The sequence below is a fragment of the Pinus tabuliformis genome, chromosome 6 (genome assembly GCF_031772625.1).
Source record: "Pinus tabuliformis cultivar Carrire ecotype Pingquan chromosome 6, CPIR1, whole genome shotgun sequence".
NCBI classification, from domain to species: Eukaryota; Viridiplantae; Streptophyta; class Pinopsida; order Pinales; family Pinaceae; genus Pinus; species Pinus tabuliformis.
The window spans coordinates 1,866,349,695-1,866,374,687 of NC_142292.1; positions in this window are offsets into that span (position 1 = coordinate 1,866,349,695).

Sequence of the window (24,993 nt, forward strand, 5' to 3'; positions counted from 1 at the left end):
CAGCTCTCAGGTTTGTATTGACCTTTCTGATGAATTGTGCCTCCTTTATTGCAGGGACAGTCCAGCTACGGAATTGAACATTACAATCAACCACCTCGGGTATTTGAAATGTTTTGTCCTCCCACCGAGCTTGCATTTGGTTAAAATAGGCCTCCTTGATTGCAAATTTCCTGGAGGCTTTCTTCAGTCTAGCAATTTCAAAGTTTGCCAATTCCAACCTCCTTTTCAACTCTTCCACACTATCTTCTTCTTGAAGGGTAACTTCTTTGCCTTTATCTTTTCTTTCATGAGGCTATGTTACCTCCCCTGTTTCATCTGCTCTTGGCAGTACCTCCTGTATTTGTTTAAAATTCCTCGTTATGGGTCTTCTTGGCTTAAAGACAAATTGATCAACCTGATCATCAAACTTGAGTTTTTTCAAGGCTTTGACTCTCTTAGCCTTGTCTTTTCCTGACTCTATCACATTTGCTTGAACTAGGGAGATTCTTCAATATCAATGGCTTGCATTAAGTCATTCAAGTCTCCCTTTGAAACAGGGCTTTCCTCAATAATCACTGACTTGCCTTTTTCTTTAGCTACCTAGCTCCTAGTCCTTCTTCTTTGAACTTCTTCACCTGTGTTTGATTCATGTGCACCTTCTTTGACCTGAGTTTTCTCTTTAAGGGACTCCTGGGGTGTATCTTGGATGTTCAGTGGCTTGGTGGATTCCTTTACTTGTTTCCTAGCCTTCAACTTTGCAAACCTCTTGGATCTTGTTTCTGCCTGATGAGCAGTTGTTGTCGGAAGATCTTTTGCAGCTTGAGGACTGAGACCGGTCTTGTTCTTGAAACCAGACATGAATATGAATGTGGGCTAGTCCCTACCTACTCTCTGGAGTTCATGCAGAACGATCAGCTTAATTAAACCATGGTGAAACAATGAGGTCTCACAGGCTTCTTTCCTTAGCTGCACCTTATCACACATTTTGCTTAAGCTACGAAATAAGTAAAAAGGTAAATCAAGGGATATCTTTCCTGTAAAATGTAGCAGAAGCTTGAAATGATATGAATACACCTTATTATATCTCCCTTCATAGGTAAGGTACCTCTGTATACAGGTAAGCAGATTGGCATATGAGTCCTTGACATAATTTCTAGGCACAGACTTGTTTAAATCTGAGTCAATGTACTCTGGCTTCAGAAATTCTTTGCACTGGGTCATATCAAATTTGAAATTCTTAAACCAAGTTTCTTGTCCCCTTGGAATCTCAGTAACTGTGGATATTACCTCTGGTGAGACTTGCAATTCGAGCATCCCAACCTTTGAATTCAACCCTGTGAAATTCAAAGCAAATTCCTTGGTGATTTGTGCATGACCTCCCTGGAGTTTCTCACAAAAATTCCAACATCCAACCTGCTTGAATGCATGCTCAACTTCTTTGTTTTTCAAGATAATGTCTACACCTTCAGGTTCGTTTCTTAAACATCTGCCTGATCTGTGGTCTTTTCTTTCTGCAGATCCCTCCATGAGACTTCAGCGTAATGAAGGTTTGAAACACTAGCGCTGCTCAATCTTCAATCTCTGCCTCGCTTGAATGACTGCCTTGCTTGATAACTGCCTCGCTTGATAACAATGCATTCAAATTGAAAACTTGCAGACTTGTTCCTCATGCAACGAATACAATCATAATTAAGACTGTGAATACCTGGCTTTTCTTGGAACTTGCAATCCGAGCGTACCAAGGTATCTAGCAGTTGTAATGATGGAGATAAGCGGTTGGACATGATATGTGGAGTATATAAGCTAACAATGAATGATGCAACCATAACTGAACTTGACAGATTTGATAGTTAGGAAAGATTTGCTACGGATTGCACGAATCTCTGATTTCGTAGCGCAGCCAGTGTAAAATTTGAATTATGCGCTACGAAATCACCTAAAACATATTGCACTATGAAACTGCTAAAAAGGATTTATGTGCTGCGAAAACACTTCAAAGTGATTTATGCGCTACGAAATCACCTAAAGAGCTTTGTGGCACATAGTAAACTTTGAACAAAACTAACACATGGTTATGAGACCGGTGATGAATGAGAATGCATAATTGACCTTTATTTAAGTATACCATCAAGACTCCTAAGACTCTGACTCTAAGGCAAACAAAAAATAAAACTTAGATTAGCACCGATCTTTACCATCAAACTAATGTGAGAAATTTGGGCATTAGAATTCTTAAGTGATAACAGTGGCTCCACTTGGGATAGTGCGCTCTTGTAGTGCACTAAGAACTTGCAGGTCCAGTTCTTTATCCATTTTATGACAAACATAGATTTGCTTGACGAGCATCTTTTTCCAGCTTCTTGGGCCTTCACCTCGGGCTTAAGCTTTCTGTTCAGCTTGTCATTATTTGCAACAAAAGAAAACTGATAAAATGGGTATACATAATGTTGTGAGAAACTGGTAGGATTTTGATCAATAATAATGCTTTAGGAACTTGCCATTGACAGGTCCTCCAGCATATGGTTTTCCATCAATTTCTTGTAGAATGTAAGTGGTGTTTCCATGAAAAGCAGAAATTTGATATGGACCTTTCCACAAATTTTCAAATTTACCGTGCTTACCTTTTTCTTCAATTCTAGCTTCCCATTTCAACACTCTATCATGGATCTGAAAAGTAACTTCTTTGATCTTCTTATCAAATGTTCTCTTGATTCTGTTCTGACTTTGTTGATGACTGTCATACACCTCATTTCTTTTCTCCTGTAAGGCTATCAGCTGATTGATCCTTCTTTGTACAGCGTTTGGTTCCTCCTCTAATCCTTGAATCAGCTTCATTACAGGTACTCCAAGGGATGTTGGAAATATGGCTTCAGCACCGTATACTAACTCATATGGCGATGTTCCAATGGATCTCTTTGTACAAATCTGGTCAGCCCACAAAGCATATTTCAATTTCAAATGCCAAGCTTTCTTATTTTCCTGCAGTAGCTTCTTGATGATCCTCACAAGGCTTTTGTTTGATGATTCAGCAAGGCCATTTCCTTGCGGATAATAAGTAGTAGAGTGTCCAAGAGAAATGTGATACTGATGGCAAAAATTAATCATCTTCTTGGACTTAAAAGCTTGAGCATTGTCAGTTATAATCTTCATTGGGCAACCAAATCTTGATAATATATTATTTTCTAAGAAAGAGATAATCACTGAATCATTTGCTTGCCTTGTTGGGACCGCTTCTATCCATTTGGTAAAGTAATCAGTGGCTGTGAGAATCCAGCGATGCTGACCTGATGAAGGAGGATGAATTTCCCCTATAAAATCCAATCCCCATTGCTAGAAGGGCGCTTCAACATATATAGGAACCAAAGACAATGGCACAAGCTTCCTCTTTCCTTCAAACACTTGACATTCATGACATGTAGCTACCTTTTTATATATGTCTCTGAACATAGTTGGCCAAAAATATCCATCCTCAAGATCTTGTTTGCAGTAGCTTTCCAATAGTGATGTCCTCCATAATCTCCCTTATGGAATTCATCAATTACTTTATCAGCTTCTTCTTCAAGGAGACAATTTAACAATATCCCTCCTGCATCTTTCCAAAACAAATTTTGGTCATACACAAAATATCTTAAAGATTTCAGCTTGACAAATCGGGCTTTGGATTTTGAAAGATTAGCAGGGGCTTTATTATGCTACAAAACAAATGCTACATCCTTGTACCATTCTGAAACCAAGAATTTTTCATTTATTTGGACCAACTCCTCTTCATTTTCAGAAATTTCTGAGATCTCTGTACTCAAGTTAATGTCAAGACAGTCCAAATTTGATTGTGTCAGCAGCTTGGCTAAGCCTTGACCCTTTACCAACTTCATGGGTTTAATCTCAATGTCATACTCTAACAATTTTGCTATCCACTTGCCCCTTTTTCCATCCGGATCAGCCTGTGTTAGAATATCCTTTATAACAGCATTTGGAACATAGGCAACAATGTGAGAATGCAAAACATAGATTCTGAAATCCTTTATTGCTTTCACCAAGGCATAAGCTTGCTTCTCTAGGATATTATACTTCAGTTCAGCATTTTCTAATGTCTTGCTAAAGAAAGAAATAGGTTGTTCAGTACCTTGACTTCCCTTTTGCAGCAGAACTCCAGCAATTGTATCCTCAGAAGCAAATGTAAAAATAAGGAATTCCTTGGTAAAATCTGGGCTGATAAGTACTGGTGCTTGTGTGAGTGCCTTCTTGATCTCCTCAAACGATTTCTTTGCTTCAGCTGTCCACTTAAAGTCCACTCCCTTTTTCAACATCTTTGTTATACTCTTGACAACTTCAGCAAAGTTAGGAATGAATCGCCTAACAAAGTTGACTTTTCCAAGGAAGGATTGAATTTCTTTCCTACTTCTTGGCAGATCTAACTTTTGAATTGCACTAACTCTATTAGGATCAATCCTAATTCCTTCTTCAGAAATGATATGACCAAGAAGTTTGCCAGAGGTTAAAGCAAAAATACTTTTGGTTGGATTAAGAGAAATACCAAACCTTCTACATTTCAACAAAACTCTTTCAAGGTGCTTCAAATGATCTTCTTCTCTCTTTGAAAAAATTGTGATGTCATCAAGATAAACCACCACTGATTTATCCTTTTCTTCAGCAAAAGCAATATCCATTGCTCTCTGGAAAGTGGCTCCTGCATTCATGAGACCAAAAGGCATCTTGGCGTACATGAATGTTCCCCATGGCGTTGTGAAGGTTGTTTTCTCTTGATCATCTGGATGAACAAGAATCTGATTGTACCCTGAGAAACCATCAAGCATAGACATCCTTTGTGAACCAACAATGTTTTGCAGAATCAGATCCATCTTGGGAAGAGGATAATTATCTTTCAATGAAGCTTTATTCAGATTTCTGAAGTCTATACAAATCCTGATCTCTCCATTCTTTTTCCTAACTGGGACCAAATTAGCAAGCCAATTTGAGAATCTGATTGGAACAATAATCTTAGCATCAAAAAGTTTTTTCACTTCCTTTTCAATCAATGGCATAAGAAGAGGATTAATTCTTCTTAACTTCTGCTTGAAAGGTTTTTCATTCTCCTTAATAGGAATGGTATGCTGTATAATTGAGGAATCATATTGTTTCAAGTCAGCATAGCTCCATGCAAAAACATCAATGAACCTTTTCATCATCTCAACATATTTAGTCTTCATATTAGCTGAAAGAAATTTCGAAATCTTGACCATCTTGGGTACAACTGAATCTCCTAAATTGCAGCTTTCCACCTCTTCCTCATCAGCTTGTAATTTTGGGGCTTTGAATACATCGTTTTGATCAAACAATTTCTCAAGGGGAATGAGACCTTTTGGAATCAAGTTGTTTTTTAATTGTAAGACTTCAGACTTTTCCTTTGATTCCACAAACATGTTTTGCTGATCCATTTGAGTGCTCACAAATTCTTCCTTTAACTCAATGAAATTCCTTACCTGCTGATCATCCTCAAAGACCTGCCAATTAGTGATGTTATCTGGTATAACTGGTCGGTGACGAACCTCCACCTCATACTTTTCAGAAGAGTGCATAGGAATAATAAAAAGACTGGCAGAAATAGCAAGAGAGTCTGCAATAGAGTTTTGGTCTCTGGTTTTGATACTAAAAGTATGAGCCTGAAACTTTTCCAACATATCCAACACTAAGTTTCTATATGCCCTCATCCTTACATCCTTGGTTTGATAAGCACCTTCCACTTGTTTTATTATCAATTCAGAATCTCCACAAACAGCAATGTTTCTAGCCTTCAACTTTAACAAAGCTTCTAAACCCAAAATCAGAGATTCATACTCGGCCATATTGTTAGTGCAATCAAAATTTAGCTTGTAGGAGAGAAACTTACTTTCTTTATCAGGACTTGTGATCCAAATCCCAGCTCCTGCCCCCTCTCTTCCTGCTGATCCATCAAAATATAATGACCACCAACCTGTTGTCTCATTTTCATCTTCTTGCTGATCTCCTTGGCACTGGTTTCCTGAAAGTTTATCCTCTGATTCTTCTCCAGCTGACTCATTGAAAAGAATGGCTGATCCGAGACCAGTGTCACCCTCATCCTTACATCCTTGGTTTGATAAGCACCTTCCACTTGTTTTATTATCAATTCAGAATCTCCACAAACAGCAATGTTTCTAGCCTTCAACTTTAACAAAGCTTCTAAACCCAAAATCAGAGATTCATACTCGGCCATATTGTTAGTGCAATCAAAATTTAGCTTGTAGGAGAGAAACTTACTTTCTTTATCAGGACTTGTGATCCAAATCCCAGCTCCTGCCCCCTCTCTTCCTGCTGATCCATCAAAATATAATGACCACCAACCTGTTGTCTCATTTTCATCTTCTTGCTGATCTCCTTGGCACTGGTTTCCTGAAAGTTTATCCTCTGATTCTTCTCCAGCTGACTCATTGAAAAGGATGGCTGATCCGAGACCAGTGTCAAATGAATAAATGGGAAAGTTTTGAGGTTTATCTTTGCTTCTTACCATATAAGCCATTCTGGTCTCCCGATACAGCCTCCTTTGCTCACCAAAAATAGGGATAGTAGCATAGGTAAGGTCCATCTGCATCGTGCCCTTGATTTTTTCTGCCCACGATCTTGAAAGAAGCATCCCAAACTTAGGTGGAATGTCAGCCACAACAATGTCCATGACAATTGTTTTCGCTGGAATTTGTGTGAGACCCACAACAACATCTTTAATCAAACCAATGCATTGAACTCTTTTTGAATCAAAGGAAAATAAATCCTTATATGGTCTAGTTACCTCTAATCCCAATCTTTCCATGATCACCTTGGGCATAAGATTATGAGATGCCCTTGAATCTAACATAGCATTATGTAAAGTCATATCATGAATGCTAATGCTTATGTAGAAAGGAGGAAACTCTTCATTCTGTTCATCTTCAAGTCTTGGACCCAAGTAAATAATAGGATTATCTTCTTGTACATTTAAGATATCAGCTACTCCTGGTTGTGAATTGAGCATTTCAACAATCTTACTTTTGTATTTGTCTACCTTGAGGATTTCACTAAAGGGGACTGATATCTTGATTTTTGCAATCTCATTCTCAAGGTTAAAAACAGAAACAGTCTTCTCAATTTCTTTAGTAGGGGATGGAGCTTGAATATCCTTTTTGCCAGGTGGAGAATCATCTTTACCTTTAGCAACCTTTGAGTTGTCCTTCTTATCTTCAACAGATTTTGAGGCATCCTTCTTGGGCTGTGCTTTGCTTGCTGTAATGGGCACGTTTCTATTCCTGAGATTGTACTGCTTTTGCATCTCAAAGATAGTATGTTGATAGCCCTTTAAATCGTCTGAAGGTTCTTCTCCTGGTTTGGTCATACTAGACTCATCATGTTCTTCCTTAGTTAAGAAAATCCCTGACACTTCTTCATCAAGACAATGGATGGACTCCTCAGGAATTTCAGGTTCATCTTCTTCATCCACCAAATTTTGCTGGAAAGGAGGTCTTACTGGAGGATCTGGCTGTTGATTTCTGTTTTCTCTTGGCCTTTGCTGATTTTGAGGTCTTCTGAACTGAGGATTCCTAAATTGAGGTTCCTGCTGCGCTGGGGGAGCAGAGGTATTCCCAAGAGCCAACCGATCCATCAATTTTTCCATGGTCTTCATCATTGAGTCAAACTTATCTTCTGGAGCTGAAGTGGAAGGTTTCTCTTCTTCTTTCAGTTTAGCTTTTGCCATCTTTGATTTCTTAGCAGCAATCATGTTTACTTCCACTTTAATTGCATCATTTTGCATGTCAGCAAGAGTAGCAGAATCCCTTTCTCTGAGTAACAGAGAGAAGTCAGAATCAAATGCTTCGGCATATCTCAGTTGTGCCAAGGCCCCAGGAGGTTTCAAATGGGCTAGGATGGAATTGTATATTTTATTAAACCTCTTGGAGAAGTTTTGGACGGTTTCATCAGGAGCTCTTCTAAGATTGTTGTATTCAGTAAGAGCTTGGATAGGGTTAGTTCTATTTCCCCATTTCCTTATAAAACTATCTTCAAACTCTGCCCAACTGTGAATGCTTCCAGTTGTAAGAGCCTTAAACCATTTTCTAACCTCTCCAATGAAGGTTTGTGCAAACAATCTTAGCTTCACATCCTCATCATCAAATTCCTCTTTGTCAACAAAATCATTGAATCTGTCTACATGTTCTTCTGCTGTGATTTCTTCATCCCCACCCCATTTTGGAATTCTAGCAGCATATTTGCTGGGAAGGTCATGTAAAACAGCAGGGAGGGCTAGTGGAGCATACCTAGTAGGTACGACCATAATTAATGGAGGAGTAGTGATGACAAGTACTGTAGGCATAGAGGAACCAAAACTTATATGAGGTGGTTTTCCTAGTGTCTGAGAGCTACTAGGACTAGTAGAGGCAGAGGATAAAGTGCTGATACGAAAAGGACTATTTGGACTTTGCAAACCACTGACAAATGTACTCCAATTTGGAAGGGGTAGACCAGTTTTAGATTTGAGTAAGACTTCAAAAGGATCAAGCTCTTTGAGTTTATTTAAATATTCCTCTTCTAACAACAATTCAGAAGTAACAACCTCCCAAAATTCCTCCTTATCTTTTTGTGACACTAAGGACGAAGTATCAATACCTCTTTTTTGTAAATCTAGAATAATTCCAATAAGTTCTTCTTCGTTTTCAGACCTCAACAACACCTCATGAATCTTATCATCAACAATTTTGTCCTCAGGACTTCTTGAAAATTCAGAGAGCAAAGATTTTGAAAAAGATGGAGTACCTGGTGTTTCAGTAAATCTTTGTCTGCTCCTTGAAATGGTGTTTGGATTGTCCACAAGAGTAGGTGGATCTGGGTCAGGATTGCTCCATGTATATCTCCCTCTCGAAGCCACCTTTTAAACTTTGAAAATGTATGGAGTCACCAAGGTAGATTGCAGCCTCGAAAAATCTTCTGAGCTCCTGCTACCTTCAGAAGTTCAGTCTCTTAATTTCGAGAATGAATAGACTTCAGGCTCCCGGCAGACGCACCAAAATGTTATCTCAAAATCAGGCCCTGGAAGGCTGCAGACCAGGAAGACTTCAAGTAACTGTTTCAAACCTACTTTAGGCTGAGGTTTAGCCTCCCCAACCTGAGAGGGCTCTCTCAAAGGATTAAAGGTTTTTGATTATGATCAAGATGGCTAACTCTTGTGAAACAAATAAGAAATGAAAATGGTGGAAACACAACTAACAAGTATCCATTGGGCTTATGGAGTCATATATGATTCAGTATTAACAACAGGGTTGGCTTTGCATAGAAGTCAAGGCATTCAAATTTCAACACACCAAACACATAGAAGGCAGTTTACGAGTATATGAAGGAAATTAGAGCACTGTTAATGATTTCTAAGTAATCACATACTCATAACACTGTAGATAACATGAAAAGACAACAAAATAAACTCATTACATTGAACTCTTTATGATTCTTGAGAAGCATAAGCCAGTATTGTATTACCAAAAAAAAACAGAGTCTTTACATAAGCCAAATATCAGAGCTTTTTTTCATAAATTTCCAACCCTTGGTACATTGCTCTTTCTCCTATATATAGAATTCTTTTACAAAGCTGAGATTCCTCCTCCAACATGAGGGGAACTCGAATTCTACTTCTTATGACACCTATTCAAATTTTAACTACCTATTAAATGTAACAAACTGCTAACTAGACTTTTTAGAGATCTAAGGCAAATAGGAGTCTAACTCCATATCATGCTAATAATAGCCTTAATTACAATCATTCTCGTTCTTTGACAAGTGGTCTTTTTTTTAGTTTGGCTGTGGTGGATGTTTGAAGCTCCATACTGGTCCTCAATGTCACATCTTCTCCATTACCCCTGAAAAGTAGGAAACTGCCCCTATTTATCTGCCTTTGGTTTTCCTCAAAGATATTCGAATCCAATGAACCATGCCCTTCATCTTTGATTATACAAAATATATCAGAATGCCACGTCCTCGATGTGCTGTCAACCTTTTCCATGTGTGAAGACAAAAGCTCCTCCAAGTTGTCTGACATATCATGGACTATAGTAAATGTGATCACTTTATAACAAAAAGTTTAGAGTTGGGTTCGAATATATGTTTCCTCCACCTGTCTTGACCTTATTGAAAGTTGATACCTTTAGATGATCCTTTGAAGATATTCCTTTTTCAAAAAATTTCCCTCGGTCTCTCAAAATCGGTTGACTGAGTCTAAATTATGTAGCTTCAGCAGTTTTGTAGCGCGCTACGAAATTGCTATGCATTAGTCATCATCTTCAACAGTTTCGTAGCGCGCTACGAAACTGCTGTGTAATTCCAAAAACACATTTTCAACCCAAAAATTTTGCTACTTTGAGCCTCTTGATATTTAAACATCCTTCTCAATTGCTCCAAAGCTTTTCAAAACTGAGTGGAAATGTATGATTCTTCAAGAAAGATTATAACAAGGAAAACCATCAAAATTTGAAACATAACCTTACTTGATGTGTGACTCCCTTAAGGAGATTCTTTTTGCCGGCTTAACTGTATCTTTAAGTCTTCAATTTGTCTCTTCATGACTCTGATCCCAGCTCTCAGGTTTGTATTGACCTTTCTGATGAATTGTGCCTCCTTTATTGCAGGGACAGTCCAGCTACGGAATTGAACATTACAATCAACCACCTCGGGTATTTGAAATGTTTTGTCCTCCCACCGAGCTTGCATTTGGTTAAAATAGGCCTCCTTGATTGCAAATTTCCTGGAGGCTTTCTTCAGTCTAGCAATTTCAAAGTTTGCCAATTCCAACCTCCTTTTCAACTCTTCCACACTATCTTCTTCTTGAAGGGTAACTGCTTTTCCTTTATCTTTTCTTTCATGAGGCTGTGTTACCTCCCCTATTTCATCTGCTCTTGGCAGTACCTCCTGTATTTGTTTAAAATTCCTCGTTATGGGTCTTCTTGGCTTAAAGACAAATTGATCAACCTGATCATCAAACTTGAGTTTTTTCAAGGCTTTGACTCTCTTAGCCTTGTCTTTTCCTGACTCTATCAAATCTGCTTGAACTAGGGGAGATTCTTCAATATCAATGGCTTGCAGTAAGTCATTCAAGTCTCCCTTTGAAACAGGGCTTTCCTCAATAATCACTGACTTGCCTTTTTCTTTAGCTACCTGGCTCCTAGTCCTTCTTCTTTGGACTCCTTCACCTGTGTTTGATTCATGTGCACCTTCTTTGACCTGAGTTTTCTCTTTAAGGGACTACTAGGGTGTATCTTGGATAGTCAGTGGCTTGGTGGATTCCCTTACTTGTTTCCTAGCCTTCAACTTTGCAAACCTCCTGGATCTTGTTTCTGCCTAATGACCAGTTGCTGTCGGAAGATATTTTGCAGCTTGAGGACTGAGACCAGTCTCGTTCTTGAAACCAGACATGAATATGAATGTGGGCCAGTCCCTACCTACTCTCTGGAGTTCAAGCAGAATGATCATCTTAATTAAACCGTGGTGAAACAATGAGGTCTCACAGGCTTCTTTCCTTAGCTGCACCTTATCACACATTTTGCTTAAGCTACGAAATAAGTAAAAAGGTAAATCAAGGGATATATTTCCTGTAAAATGTAGCAGAAGCTTGAAATGATATGAATACACCTTATTATATCTCCCTTCACAGGTAAGGTACCTCTGTATACAGGTAAGCAGATTGGCATATGAGTCCTTGACATAATTTCTAGGCATAGACTTGTTTAAATCTGAGTCAATGTACTTTGGCTTCAGAAATTCTTTGCAGGGGGTCATATCAAATTTGAAATTCTTAAACCAAGTTTCTTGTCCCCTTGGAATCTCAGTAACTGTGGATATTACCTCTGGTGAGACTTGCAATTCGAGCATCCCAACCTTTGAATTCAGCCCTGTGAAATTCAAAGAAAATTCCTTGGTGATTTGTGCATGACCTCCCTGGAGTTTCTCACAAAAATTCCAACATCCAACCTGCTTGAATGCATGCTCAACTTCTTTGTTTTTCAAGATAATGTCTACACCTTCAGGTTCGTTTCTTAAACATCTGCCTGATATGTGGTCTTTTCTTTCTGCAGATCCCTCCATGAGACTTCAGCATAATGAAGGTTTGAAACACTAGCGCTGCTCAAATTTCAATCTCTGCCTCGCTTGAATGACTGCCTTGCTTGATAACTTCCTCGCTTGATAACAATGCATTCAAATTGAAAACTTGCAGACTTGTTCCTCATGCAACGAATACAATCATAATTAAGACTGTGAATACCTGGCTTTTCTTGGAACTTGCAATCTGAGCGTACCAAGGTATCTAGCGGCTGTAATGATGGAGATAAGTAGTTGGACATGATATGTGGAGTATATAAGCTGACAATGAATGATGCAACCATAACTGAACTTGACAGATTTGACAGTTAGGAAAGATTTGCTACGGATTGCACGAATCTCCGATTTCGTAGTGCAGCCAGTGTAAAATCTGAATTATGCGCTACGAAATCACCTAAAACATATTGCGCTGCGAAACTGCTAAAAAGGATTTATGCGCTGCGAAAACACTTCAAAATGATTTATGCGCTACGAAATCACCTAAAGAGCTTTGTGGCACATAGTAAACTTTGAACAAAACTGACACATGGTTATGAGACCGGTGATGAATGAGAATGCATAGTTGACCTTTATTTAAGTATACCATCAAGACTCCTAAGACTCAGACTCTAAGGCAAACAAAAAATCAAACTTAGACTAGCACCGACCTTTACCATCAAACTAATGTGAGAAATTTGGGCATTAGAATTCTTAAGTGATAACAGGCACTACTAGAAAGTAGCCTCCCTTTTTCTATTAGAGGATGTTTTCCTCTTTTAGAAATATATATGTAGACAATAGTATCCTATGAGGATGGGAAGACAAACCAAAAGAAAGAGTATGAGATAGAGCCAAGAGTAGAGTAGGGGAACGATTCCGAGAACATCATCCAAACTTTATAATATTATTTGTAATGAAATTGATATTATCCTATTTTGTTATCATTGTTAATTTCACTTCCTATTAGCTTGCATAAGTCAGGCTCTAAAGAATCTATAGTCTAACTCACTACTTAACCGAGTTCATATTGGTGATAAACATTTTGTGAAAATTGGGGTCTAATCCTACAGCACCCCCTCCTTTTATTCTATATCCTGATACAAGATTGCAAGATTCCATGTTGAAATAAAATTTGGGGTTTCATGGTTTGAAACCCACTCGGATTTAGAAATTACATTAGTAGTTCATATCATCAAATATTCAGCTTGAGGTTCATGAGTTCGAAGGCCTAACACAGAATGGTGCAACAAGACTGAGAGATTAGGATATGAAAATTGGAGTTCAATCCCTCAAAGTATCGGAGTATAGTGCAATCAAAATTTGGGGTTCATATCCTCACCCTAGCATGTAAACCCAATTGTGGTTGATTAACCACAGTGCACCCCCCTCTATTGTACCCTCCACACCTAGGGGGGTTTGCTATTGATTATAGCCATTGATCTCCTCCCCTCTAATCCATGTCGTCCATGGAAAAAATAGCAAGTCCAAGCCTTTCTACCCCCCCCCATCCCACTAACATCACAAAGAAACCCTCCTAATATCAATCCATATTGTTGATTTCCCCTCGCGTCCACAATTTTTGATAACCTCTGCATTGTTGTTGCTCTCCACTCCATGTGACAAGTCGGTTAGGTGATAAGTGAATCGAGGTTCCAACCACCTGAATCTTAGATCCTTTATTCCCTTAGTCCTATGACTCTGGTCCACTTAAAGAGAAAATAAGTAATTAGGGCTTAAATTTTATCCCTTGAACACAACAAGGATTCAATCAAACCCACCACCATTTCATTTTGAAAGGGGGAGCAACCCAACATTTCTATGATCCTAGTGAAAGTTGTGTGTGTGTTATATTCTTTCCACAACTAGCCCCACGTGCGGGGGGGATAGTGCCCCCTATTCGTTATGTCGGGTGTAGCAGGGCGATGGAAGCCCCTCCTATCGAGGGGTTTAGGGGAGAAGTATCCCCTCTCTACGGGGTCTGGGGCAGCGCCCTGAGAAACTTTTTTTTCGGACCCTATATTAGGTGGGCGAACCTACCTATGGTTTTGTGCATGGTTTTCGCACATGGTTTTGGGCATGATGGTTTTCTGTCTAGGCTATTTTTGTAGATCCAGTCAAGGGAACTACGGTTATGTATTGGGGTTTATGGATGCTTCAACATGTATATATATATATATATATATATATATATATATATATATATATATATATATATATATATATATATATATATATATATATATATATATATATATATAGATATATACATATATATATGTATTGTTACATTGAAAGGAATATAATGAAAAATCAATCTAGTAGTCCCAGTTTTGGGATCCAGGGGAAAATCTCTATGTATAATTGTTTTATGTTTTATGCTCTCACCATTGATTATTTTCTGTTTTTAGAATTTGTATGCAGGTAATTTCTGTGCGAGGTTAAAACCTACAGTGAAGCGACCCATGCCATTGTGTCAAAGTGCGTGATCAAAATCATTACTTTATGTTGGTGAAGATATGCAATGTTTGTCTTTTCCTTAATCATCCAATCTACTTAGGTTGTATTACACCCAACTTGGGTTTAATGTTAGGTTCGTATACTACTAGTGTAACCCCTTATTATTATTAGTGCAGCCCCCTTATTATATTGTTGTGCCCATGTAGTACCCATATTGTTATTATTGTGCCCCATATAAGCCCACTATTGTTATTGTTGTGCCCTTACATTATTATTGTTATGTCGGCTCTGATTATATTATGACCCCTTAGACTGCTATATATAGAAACGAGGTCTTGTCATTTGTATCATCCAAGAATTGTTCATCTGTGTGATGTAAAGGAGGTTTCCCCCTTGAAGAGGCTTATTTCTAAGGTGTTGATCTTTCTTTTCTATCTTTTTGTGAGCTGGTTTCATAACATTTGGTATCAGAGCTTTGGATTCTAGGGTTTCACTACTCCAAACAGGTCATCATGGAATGTTCGCTATAACTTTTCCGCGACAAAGTTGCAAAAGCTATAAAAAGAACCCATTTGACCTGAAATCGTTCTGAACCGCGAGTCCAAAATTTAGATCTTCTCGCGCTATATGTTCAGAGATATGACCTGAGGAAGTTAGGGTTTTTGAAAACTCTAGAATTCCATGTCAAACAGGTCATTGTGGAATTTTCGCTATACTTATTTTTCTGCGAAGTTTCATACTCTGAAATTAAGATCCATTTGAGCCACAATTGTGATGAATCTCGGGCCCAAATTTCAGATATTGGTTTGCTATATTGTCTGAGATACAGTCCAAGACCTTTAGGGTTTCTGTAGGCTCCCGAATTACATCCTAAATAGGTGACCTTGGGAAACGCGTCATAACTTTCTATCTGAGCATCAAATTGAAATTGCATAAGAAGTTGCAGAAAGATGATGGACTGTCATTTTCTTTGTATCGGTTTCAGGTCCTAAGGTTGAAATAGTGACATGTGGCACTTCGTACAAGTTCGCTCTACTGAACTAGTCTATAATCAGGTCATCGTGGAAGATTTGACATAACTCCTTTTTACATAATCCAATCTTAATCATAATTTCGGGGTTAGAAAGAGGATTCAGAGGGCTACTGCTGGAGGAAATTTCAGAACTTGGAGATTTGAAATTACAGAGTTACAATCGTTTCAAGATCGAGCTCCTAAAATCAAGAAAAAGCGAGATGAGGAAGTTTGATGGCAAGGATCCGGTAAATTGGATACTATAGATGGAGAAATATTTTGATCTACATGGTGTACCACTATTAAAAAAGGTACGTATTGCATCTAATTATTTATAACCAAATCAATTTTTATGGTATAAAGAGCTTTGTTCTCGTAAACCACTTATCACGTGGTCAATTTTCACGGAGGAAATGATAGCACATTATGAGGATACAAAGAGAAACACCTTCTTTAGCCAATTGATAAATCTCAAACAAAAGGGTTCAATGGCAAATCGCATTGAGGACTTTCAAACATTGAATATAACGGTAAATGATATTCTAGAGAAGCAAAAGATAAATAGTTTTATCTATGCCATTGAAGCTGATATCGATGATATGAAAGCATATTGGAAGAAAGGCATGGAAGATTTGAAGAAAGACATGGAAGGTTTGAAGGAAGGTGGGACAAAGATGCTACAAGAAAGGCCTCCTAATGATGAAAAGGATCAAGAAACGTCAAAAGAAGAGGATATACACCAAGAACCAACCCTAGAGAAAGAACAAATGAATCCAACCATATCTTGTACTGCAATGGAAGGAATTACCACTCAAACTCTGAAGATAGAAGAACATATCAAGAAGAAGAAGGTTCAAGTAGTGAAATATCAGGAAGAAAAGTATCAAGAAACATCAAAAGAAAAGGATACTCACCATGAACCAACCCCACAGAAAGAAGAAATGAATCCGACCATATCTTGTAATGCATTGATCGGAATTACCACTCCTCAAACTATAAAGATAAAAGGACATATCAAGAAGAAAAAGGTAATAGCATTGATTTATTTGGGTAGTACCCATAATTTTATTCATTGTAAGATAGCTAAGGAATTGAATTGCTTCCTATATCAAGCACCAAATTGTCAAGTGATGGTTGTATGTGGAGGAACCGTAAATTGCTTTGGAAAGTTCCATAATATCAAGCTATCCATGGGAGAATATGTATTGAATAGCCCAATGCTTTCCATTCCAATGGGTGGTGTTGATGTTGTACTAGGAGTCCAATGGCTACAATCCTTAGGTACAATAGCTTTTAATTTTCAAGAACTTTTCATGAAATTTTCTTCAGAAGGAAAGGAAGTTGAATTAAGGGATATCACAGCGAAACCAAGAAAGATAATCAACTCTAATGGAATGACAAAGCTTCTAAAGAAAGAACAACGAGGCGTAATTGCATAATTATGTTCGTTAAAGGTTCCCACATCGAAATCATATATTTCTCCAGATCTCCAAAAAGTCTTGGACAGTCATTCCAAGTTATTTGAGACTCCCAAAGGTCTCCCACATATTCATGATCAAGATCATGTTATTCATTTGATTCCAGGAAGTGTTCCTCCAAACATTAGGCCTTATACATACCCATATTCCCAAAGGAGTGAAATTGAATGTATGGTTGCAGAAATGGTAGAGGTTGGTATAATTATCCAACAAAATTTGATAAACAAAGCATGGGATGAATGGAAGAAAGGAGAAGCAGGGTGGGAACTCATTCAAAAGTTGTCAAAGATCCCAGTTCCAACAATATTGACAAAACTTGACAAGGAAGGAAAAATCATATCGAAACCTGAAGAATTCACAGAACCGAGAAGTTGACAATTATGAAATCGATCAATTCCAAATTATCTCATCAAGTGGAAGAACTTACATGGAAGGATGATAATTTTATATAGAAACATCCAGAACTACTCAAGCATTGAGGACAACACTTTTTGAAGGAGAGGGGCATGTTAGGTCTCTATACTACTAGTGTAACCCCTTATTATTATTAGTGTATCCCCCTTATTATATTGTTGTGCCCATGTAGTACCCATATTGTTATTATTGTGCCCCATAGAAGCCCACTATTGTTATTGTTGTTCCCTTACATTATTATTTTTATATCAGCTTTGATTATATTATGACCCCTTAGACTCCTGTATATAGAAAGGAGGTCTTGTCATTTGTATCATCTAAGAATTGTTCATTTGTGTAATGTAAAGGAGGTTTCTCCCTCGCAGAGGATTATTTATAAGGCATTGATCTTTCTTTTCTATCTTTTTGTGAGCAGGTTTCATAACATTTAATGTCATTTAATGAGTAGAAGAAAATGTGAAAGTTGTGGATGTTTAGAAATATAAACTTTGTTGTATCATTCTTACCTGCCTATATATCAGATGGAATTTCTAATCTTGACAGTTAAAATTTGTCATTGTTCAGTATCGAGATGGATCACCTCTAATCTAAACAATTGGCCACACTAGAAGTATTTATTAATTGGGATTTCTAACCCACTACCTCTAGTGTTCTTGTAGATGTTTGTGATTGAGAATCACTTTTTTTTTTATTTGGAGTTATTTTCATTACTATTGATCCATTGTGATGCAAAAACCTCGGGTCCGAAGTGACTTCTCATTGGAATTTCACAAGTACAATTTTGCACACTCTATTTCAAGCTTCATAGAACAACCCAAGATTGAATTCCCAGATCTAAGGAATTAGAAACTAATAGGGAAATAGACTATGCAATACAATAGTACAACAAAGGGACCAATAGGAATTTTTACACATATGAACGGTAGATCAGAAATTCAAGATTGAGTAGAGCATTTTTGTGGATCAATAACAATCATTTCATTCATTCACTCTTTCTTAAAATACCCATATAAACCAAGTTAACAACAAAAGAGAGAAATAGTTCTTAACAAAAAATACAAACTAGCAACTACATTTCCTTCTCTCTAATCCCAATAAGAAAATTCCCAAATCCCATTTCACTATAGTGGCACAAAAGACAAAAAATGGATTCCAGTGAATGATCAATGCTCATAAGCATGTTAAGGCTCCTTTGAGCAGATTCATTTTCTCTTCCATTCTCCACTATAGCTTCTAGTTTAAATAGAATTAGTAATTTCTCTTGTAGTTGCCAAAAAATACCTTTATAAGGTTTATGAAAAGTCCAATACCATGTACATCTCACTTAAAAAATATTTATCTGTTGGTTACAAATATGTTGCATGTATCTTGTCTCAGTTGTGTACACACTTAGTTGCATTCTTCTTTAAATCTTGAGAAACATGCACCGGTTTTTTTTTTTTTTTTTGGTCGTACAACAAAAAAATGAAGAGTCGGTCTCAGAAAGAAAATATTGGAAATAGATTTCAAAATATTTTCTCTACTTTCCACTTGTTTAAGCTAGTTTTGGCAGCTAGAAATGCACATGACAAAGTGGTTCCTCATTAAGTCTTCATTAGAGATTGGGATAAATTAGAAAGAGATTTTATGAATGATTTATTTTTCCCTATCTTAAATGAAAAAGGGGAAAATTGATGAGTATTGATGGTTTTCCATGTGAATTTGACAAGATGTGAGACATTTTGGAGAATATTTTTTCAAACTTTCCTATGGGGTATTTTCCCCTGGATGAGGTGTCTATTGGTTAGAAATATGTTGCATGTATCTTGTCTCAGTTTTGTACACACTTAGTTGCATTCTTCTTTAAATCTTGAGAAACATGCACCGTTTTGTTTTTTGTTTTGTTTTTTGTTTTTTTTGTTTTGTTTTTTGTTTTTTTTTGTTTTGTTTTGTTTTTTTGTTTTGTTTTTTTTTTTTTTTTTTTTTTTTTTTTTTTTTTTTTTTTTTTTTTTTTTTTTTTTTTTTTTGTTTTTTTGTTTTGTTTTTTGTTTTTGTTTTTGTTTTTGTTTTTGTTTTTGTTTTTTTTTGTTTTTTTTTTTTTTGTTTCTTTTTTTTTTTTTTTCTTCTTACAACAAAAAAATGAAGAGTCGGTCTAAGAAAGAAAATATTGGAAATAGATTTCAAAATATTTTCTCTACTTTCCACTTGTTTAGGCTAGTTTTGGTAGCTAGAAATGCACATGACAAAGTGGTTCCTCACTAAGTCTTCATTAGAGATTGGGATAAATTAGAAAGAGATTTTATGAATTATTTATTTTTCCCTATCTTAAATGAAAAAGGGGAAAATTGATGAGTATTGATGGTTTTCCATGTGAATTTGACAAGATGTGAGACATTTTGGAGAATATTTTTTCAAACTTTCCTATGGGGTATTTTCCCCTGGATGAGGTGTCTTTACTAAAAAGCCACACCAAAACATAAGGGCCTCCACCTCGTGAACCTCAATACCATGAAGCTAGTTGGTCCATCCATTAGAGAAGACTTCATTAGGATCGAACCTCTTTTCTCATCATAAAAAAATGTTGCAAAACCAATTGTACTCTCTTCTAATATGCAATTCTCTGCAACCAACCACCCCAACTTAGAGATTTAAAAATTAATACCTAAATATTCTTCCACTGTCACTTGCCTAAATTTCTCATCAATTTTTAAATGAAATGATAACGATCATGTTGTGTCCCATTCCATGAAGAAATAAACATGATGTTTTGATCACCTTTACTGAATTTAAATTTTCCCATGTGCTCTAGTGGTTATACTCTATATCACATGTAAACCAAGCCAAGCAACTTGTGGTTGAATTTTTTTGCCATGAATTGCAACAAATAATTCAAAAAGATGAAATCAAAGGGATAACAACATATAGCACACATATGAAAAGCTAGAGGAAAAAAATCACACCTTTTGTGTTCAATATGAAATGAAAGGTCTGTCTCAGTATTTGTGACGTGATTGCATATGAAAAAAACTTTTATTCGACTACAACAATAAAATAATCTCTTGCTACTAGCCACAACAAAATGAAGGCTTGGAAGAAAATTAAGAGATAGACACTACAATTTGTATTGATTGCCTATGATAATTCATATTTTTTAAGCTAGAAAGGTTTCATACTCACTTGCTCCCTCTCCTTATCATTTTCCCTTCATTTCTATGTTGTTATTCTATTTATTTAAAATCTCTCATCTTCTTCTTCTTCTCATGTGCCTCCTATAACATCTCCTAATTACCCTCTAGATAAATTATAATCTCAATGTTCAATTAATTATATTCAATGATTTGGTTTCTTCATATGAATGTTCCAAATCTCTTTGGCATTCCATTGTTTGAATCCTTGGAACCAAAACCCCCACTTAGGTGGGCATGTATAGAAACCAACATCATATATTTGATTGTCAACGATCCCCACTTTCCTTGCTACAAGTTTATGTGCTCCTTATCGCGTAATTGAATTATTAAGAAATAAATTGTGCTCAATGGAAACCATTTTTTATAATGAAGTTTCAATATGAATGGTGCAACTTGTTTAGTAAGTTTCTTATGTTTAGTAGATCAAGTGTTGGAACCCTTGGATAGCTAGGGATGTCTTAAATTAGGAAATCCAGATGGAGAGTGAAAATCACTTCCATGTCTAATTCCATGGAAGACACGAAATAGGGTTTGGTGATCAATGTCAACATTTATTTCACATGTGAATTCCATAAATCACTTCTTTTGAACAACACCCAAGACACCTTGAAATATGATTGGATTAAGCTTGATCTTATGCTCGCACACCTAGAAACCATTTTGGAGTTGTTGGAACTCAATCAGTTCATCATGCTCAACATGTTCTTGGCTTGGCTCATCTTCATAGCATTGGGAACAAAGGTGTAAAATGATTTTGAGAAACAACAAGAGGTGATCGATGTGGTATGATTTGGATGAACCAATGGTTGTCAAATGGATCTAAATGATTGAGAGGGTTCTAGATGTCAAATCTAGAAAATTTCTCCCATTATAAGATACAAAACAATTTAATGGTTTGAAACATCTAAATGGTCATCAACCATATATGATGGATATATTGGATGTAGTGGTCGATACAAAACAAAGGATTCTAAGTAGGAGATTCCTTATCATGTAATTACATTAATATGAAGACCATTGAATTTTTTTTAGAAAGCCAACCTATATATAACATATTCACCATAACAAATATATATCAAAACTTTATACCAAATAAAATTTATACTATTTACGTAATGAGGAACCATTCAAGTCACTAAACAACATGCCCACACAAAATTCCATCATCACTTGATCTGAATTTAACAGGAATGCAAAAATTATAGATCCAACCATAAATACATAGATGCAACAGAAATAACACTTCATTTCATTAATATCAAATATTGAAATATGCTTACAAATAGAATGGAAATAAGACTAGCTTGGGCTATGGTATCTTATCTTTGAGAAGAGATGTGGCGGCTACATGCCTATGAACTGTGTTACAGTGAGGATAGAAGGTCTATTTATTATTTATAAGCAAGGAAAAACCCTAAACATCCAAAACCATAACCCTAGGAGATGAACCGCCAAAACTATGGGCCTCATTTGGGTAAATTGGTACATCAATTTCCCAGGGTCGTAAATTTGTCATACGATCTCTGTTTGATGTGAAAAATACCTCGTTAGAATCTACCTGATGAATACAACTTTTGAGCGGAAAACACTAAGATAACATCCTTGTGGCCTTGGTTTTCCCAAAAAAAACATTGTTTAGGGCCTCAAAACAACTCTAGAAGTTTAGGACTCGAAAAACTGCCAAAAATAGTAAATTGTGCTACAATTAAGGAAACTGAAAAATGAAAGAGATAGTGGTGGGGGTCCAAGTGGAATAGGAAGTTGGCCACCAACATCCACCAAGATCATTCCTCCCCCTTAGGAATAAATGGTCCTCCCTGAGATGGGGAGACTTCTACTCAACTTTGTCCTTGGTAAGCCACTTGCCTTGGTGTAGGAGTTGGCCAGTTTTGACAACCCAGTATAGTTGGATCTTCTATTGGCGAGTGTTCTTGACCTGTCTATCCATAATCTGATGAGTTGTGGCATGTTCCATGCAGTATGGATTTAACTCTGTTGGTGTGAGTTGTTTTACAATGTCTAATGTGTCCAACAATGGTGGGAAGTATGGTCGAAGGTAGTCCACATTGAACACTAGGTACAAGCCAAGGAATGGTGGAATGTTGAGCTCAAAAACATTATCTCCCATAACCTTGGTAATGGTGCAAGGACCATATCGGAGAGGTCTGAGCTTTCGATGGGCTTCGGTAAGGCATTCTTTCTGCAAATGCAACCAGACGTTGTCGCCCACCCAAAACTTGTGTGGCACCAGATGTTGATCATGTCGCTACTTGTACTTGGCATTTTTCATAATGGAGCAATGATATATCAACCCATTGGGTAGAGGTGCTCCGGGAGTTAGATCGAACGAATGCTTGACTTGACAGTGTAATGGTACCCCTGTGGGTGAGGAGAAGATGTCCTTGTATTCTTTCATGATTGTATCCAACTACTTCTGCTACGTGGAGGAACCCTTCTTGGGGGCCATGGATGTGCCTACGATCTTCCACTTACTTTGACAGTGAACCAAAAAGAAAATAAATTTCCTAGTCCCGGAGATGATCTTACTTCATTTCTTAGCATAGATCAAAGAGGTGGTGGTAGGTGGGGCTACCTCTGACATCCTATATAACGTATTACCCAAAGAAATAATCATAGAGTGAGGTTTAGACTCATATACAGCATGTCGCTTCCACAAGTATGGTTGTCCTAGTAATACATCACAAATTTCAAGAGGAGCAACATCACACAATACCTCATCTTTGAAGGGCTTGATGCTGTAGGGAAGGCGACATTGTTGGTTGACTCAGAGATCTCGTCCTTGGTGAAGCAACCCGATATTGTACAACTGCGGGTGTGGTGTAGTCGATAGGAACAACTACATGAACTCTACTGAAATGAGGTTCTTTTGGCTCCCACTATCAACAATGAATTACAGCGGCGAACCCTTCACCCACATCTGTGAGTGGAGGAGATTCTCCTCGTCCTCTAAATCTTTAAGCTCATTATTTTAGATCTTGGCGGTAGCAACAGTGACATTGGGCTCCGCATCAATAATCTGCTTCCCTTTGTCATTCCTCTTGTTGGGTTCTAACTCAGAGTCAAAACATGCATCTGATTCTGAAGCCTTCAACTCGGCCACCAATGACTACTTGGCCCGACACTCACTTGTGTTGTGAGTGGGGTTCTTATAGAACTCACACCATTTTCCTATGTCCTTATTTGACTTCATGGTGTTTTTATTTTCTTGCGACTTCAATGGGTTGTCTTGGGTCACCTCACCTTGGATTTGTCCTTTGTTCTTTGGTTTGGGGACACCTTTCCCTTGATTAGAATCGTGGATCCAAAGTCTCACTTCTTCTGTTTAAACTTCTGCTCGATCTTGACAGTGTATCAGTACGCCATGCCAAGCGAGGAGATGTCCAGGAACTCCATCTCATCCTAGATGTACCTGTGTAGGAAGTCGCAATATTTGAGTACCAAATGCTGCTCAGAATCCTTGATACCCAACTTTGTGTAAAGGATATGAAAAATATTGGTAAACTCCAGCACTTCTTGGTCCGTTCCTTGCCGCAGTGTGGTCCAGTTTATGTATTTATTGTCATAGCTTCTGACAGGATACTACTTCTCCTTGATGGCATCCCGGAACAAATTCCAAGTGGGTATGGCTGAAAACAGTGAGGGTTCCCTCTCATCCTTCTGCTCACAGTAGGTTTCCCACCAGTCCTTGACATGGGGGGTAGCTTTGAGAAGTGAAAAGGTAATCTTTTCTCAGCTGGAAAAATCATGAACAGAGAAATATCCTTCTAACAGATTTAACCATATATCTACAGTGTCGGCATATATCTGACCCTCAAATATGGGAATGTCAAAGTTAACTTGTACCTTAAGGGGTGTGGCGCTTCCTGAGTATTTGTTGGAAGTAGATGTGTTGCCACTGGGTAGTCGCTGAAGGATATGAGAAAAGTTTTCCATCATCGCGTTCCTCTGTTGCTCGAGGGATTCTTCGAGCAAGATTTTGAAAAGATCTATTGCCCCCTTGTATTTCTTTTCTTCCCCTATGGGAGGTCGTTGGGATTTGCGAGGCTCTTCTTGCAAAGGTTCGACCAATTCAAGCCCTAACTCCTTATATCCCGACCTCGTTGGGGACATGCAAGATACCACTAATCCGAATTTAACAAGAACGCAACAAATTATAAATATAACCATAAATACAGAGATGCAGCAAAAATAACACTTCATTTCATTAATATCAAATACTAAAATATGCTTACAAACAGAATGGAAATAAGACTAGCTTATCTCTGAGAAGATATGTGGAGGCTACATGGCTATGAACTATGTTTCAATGAATCTCGAAGGCCTATTTATTATTGAGAAACAAGGGAAAACCTTAAAATCCAAA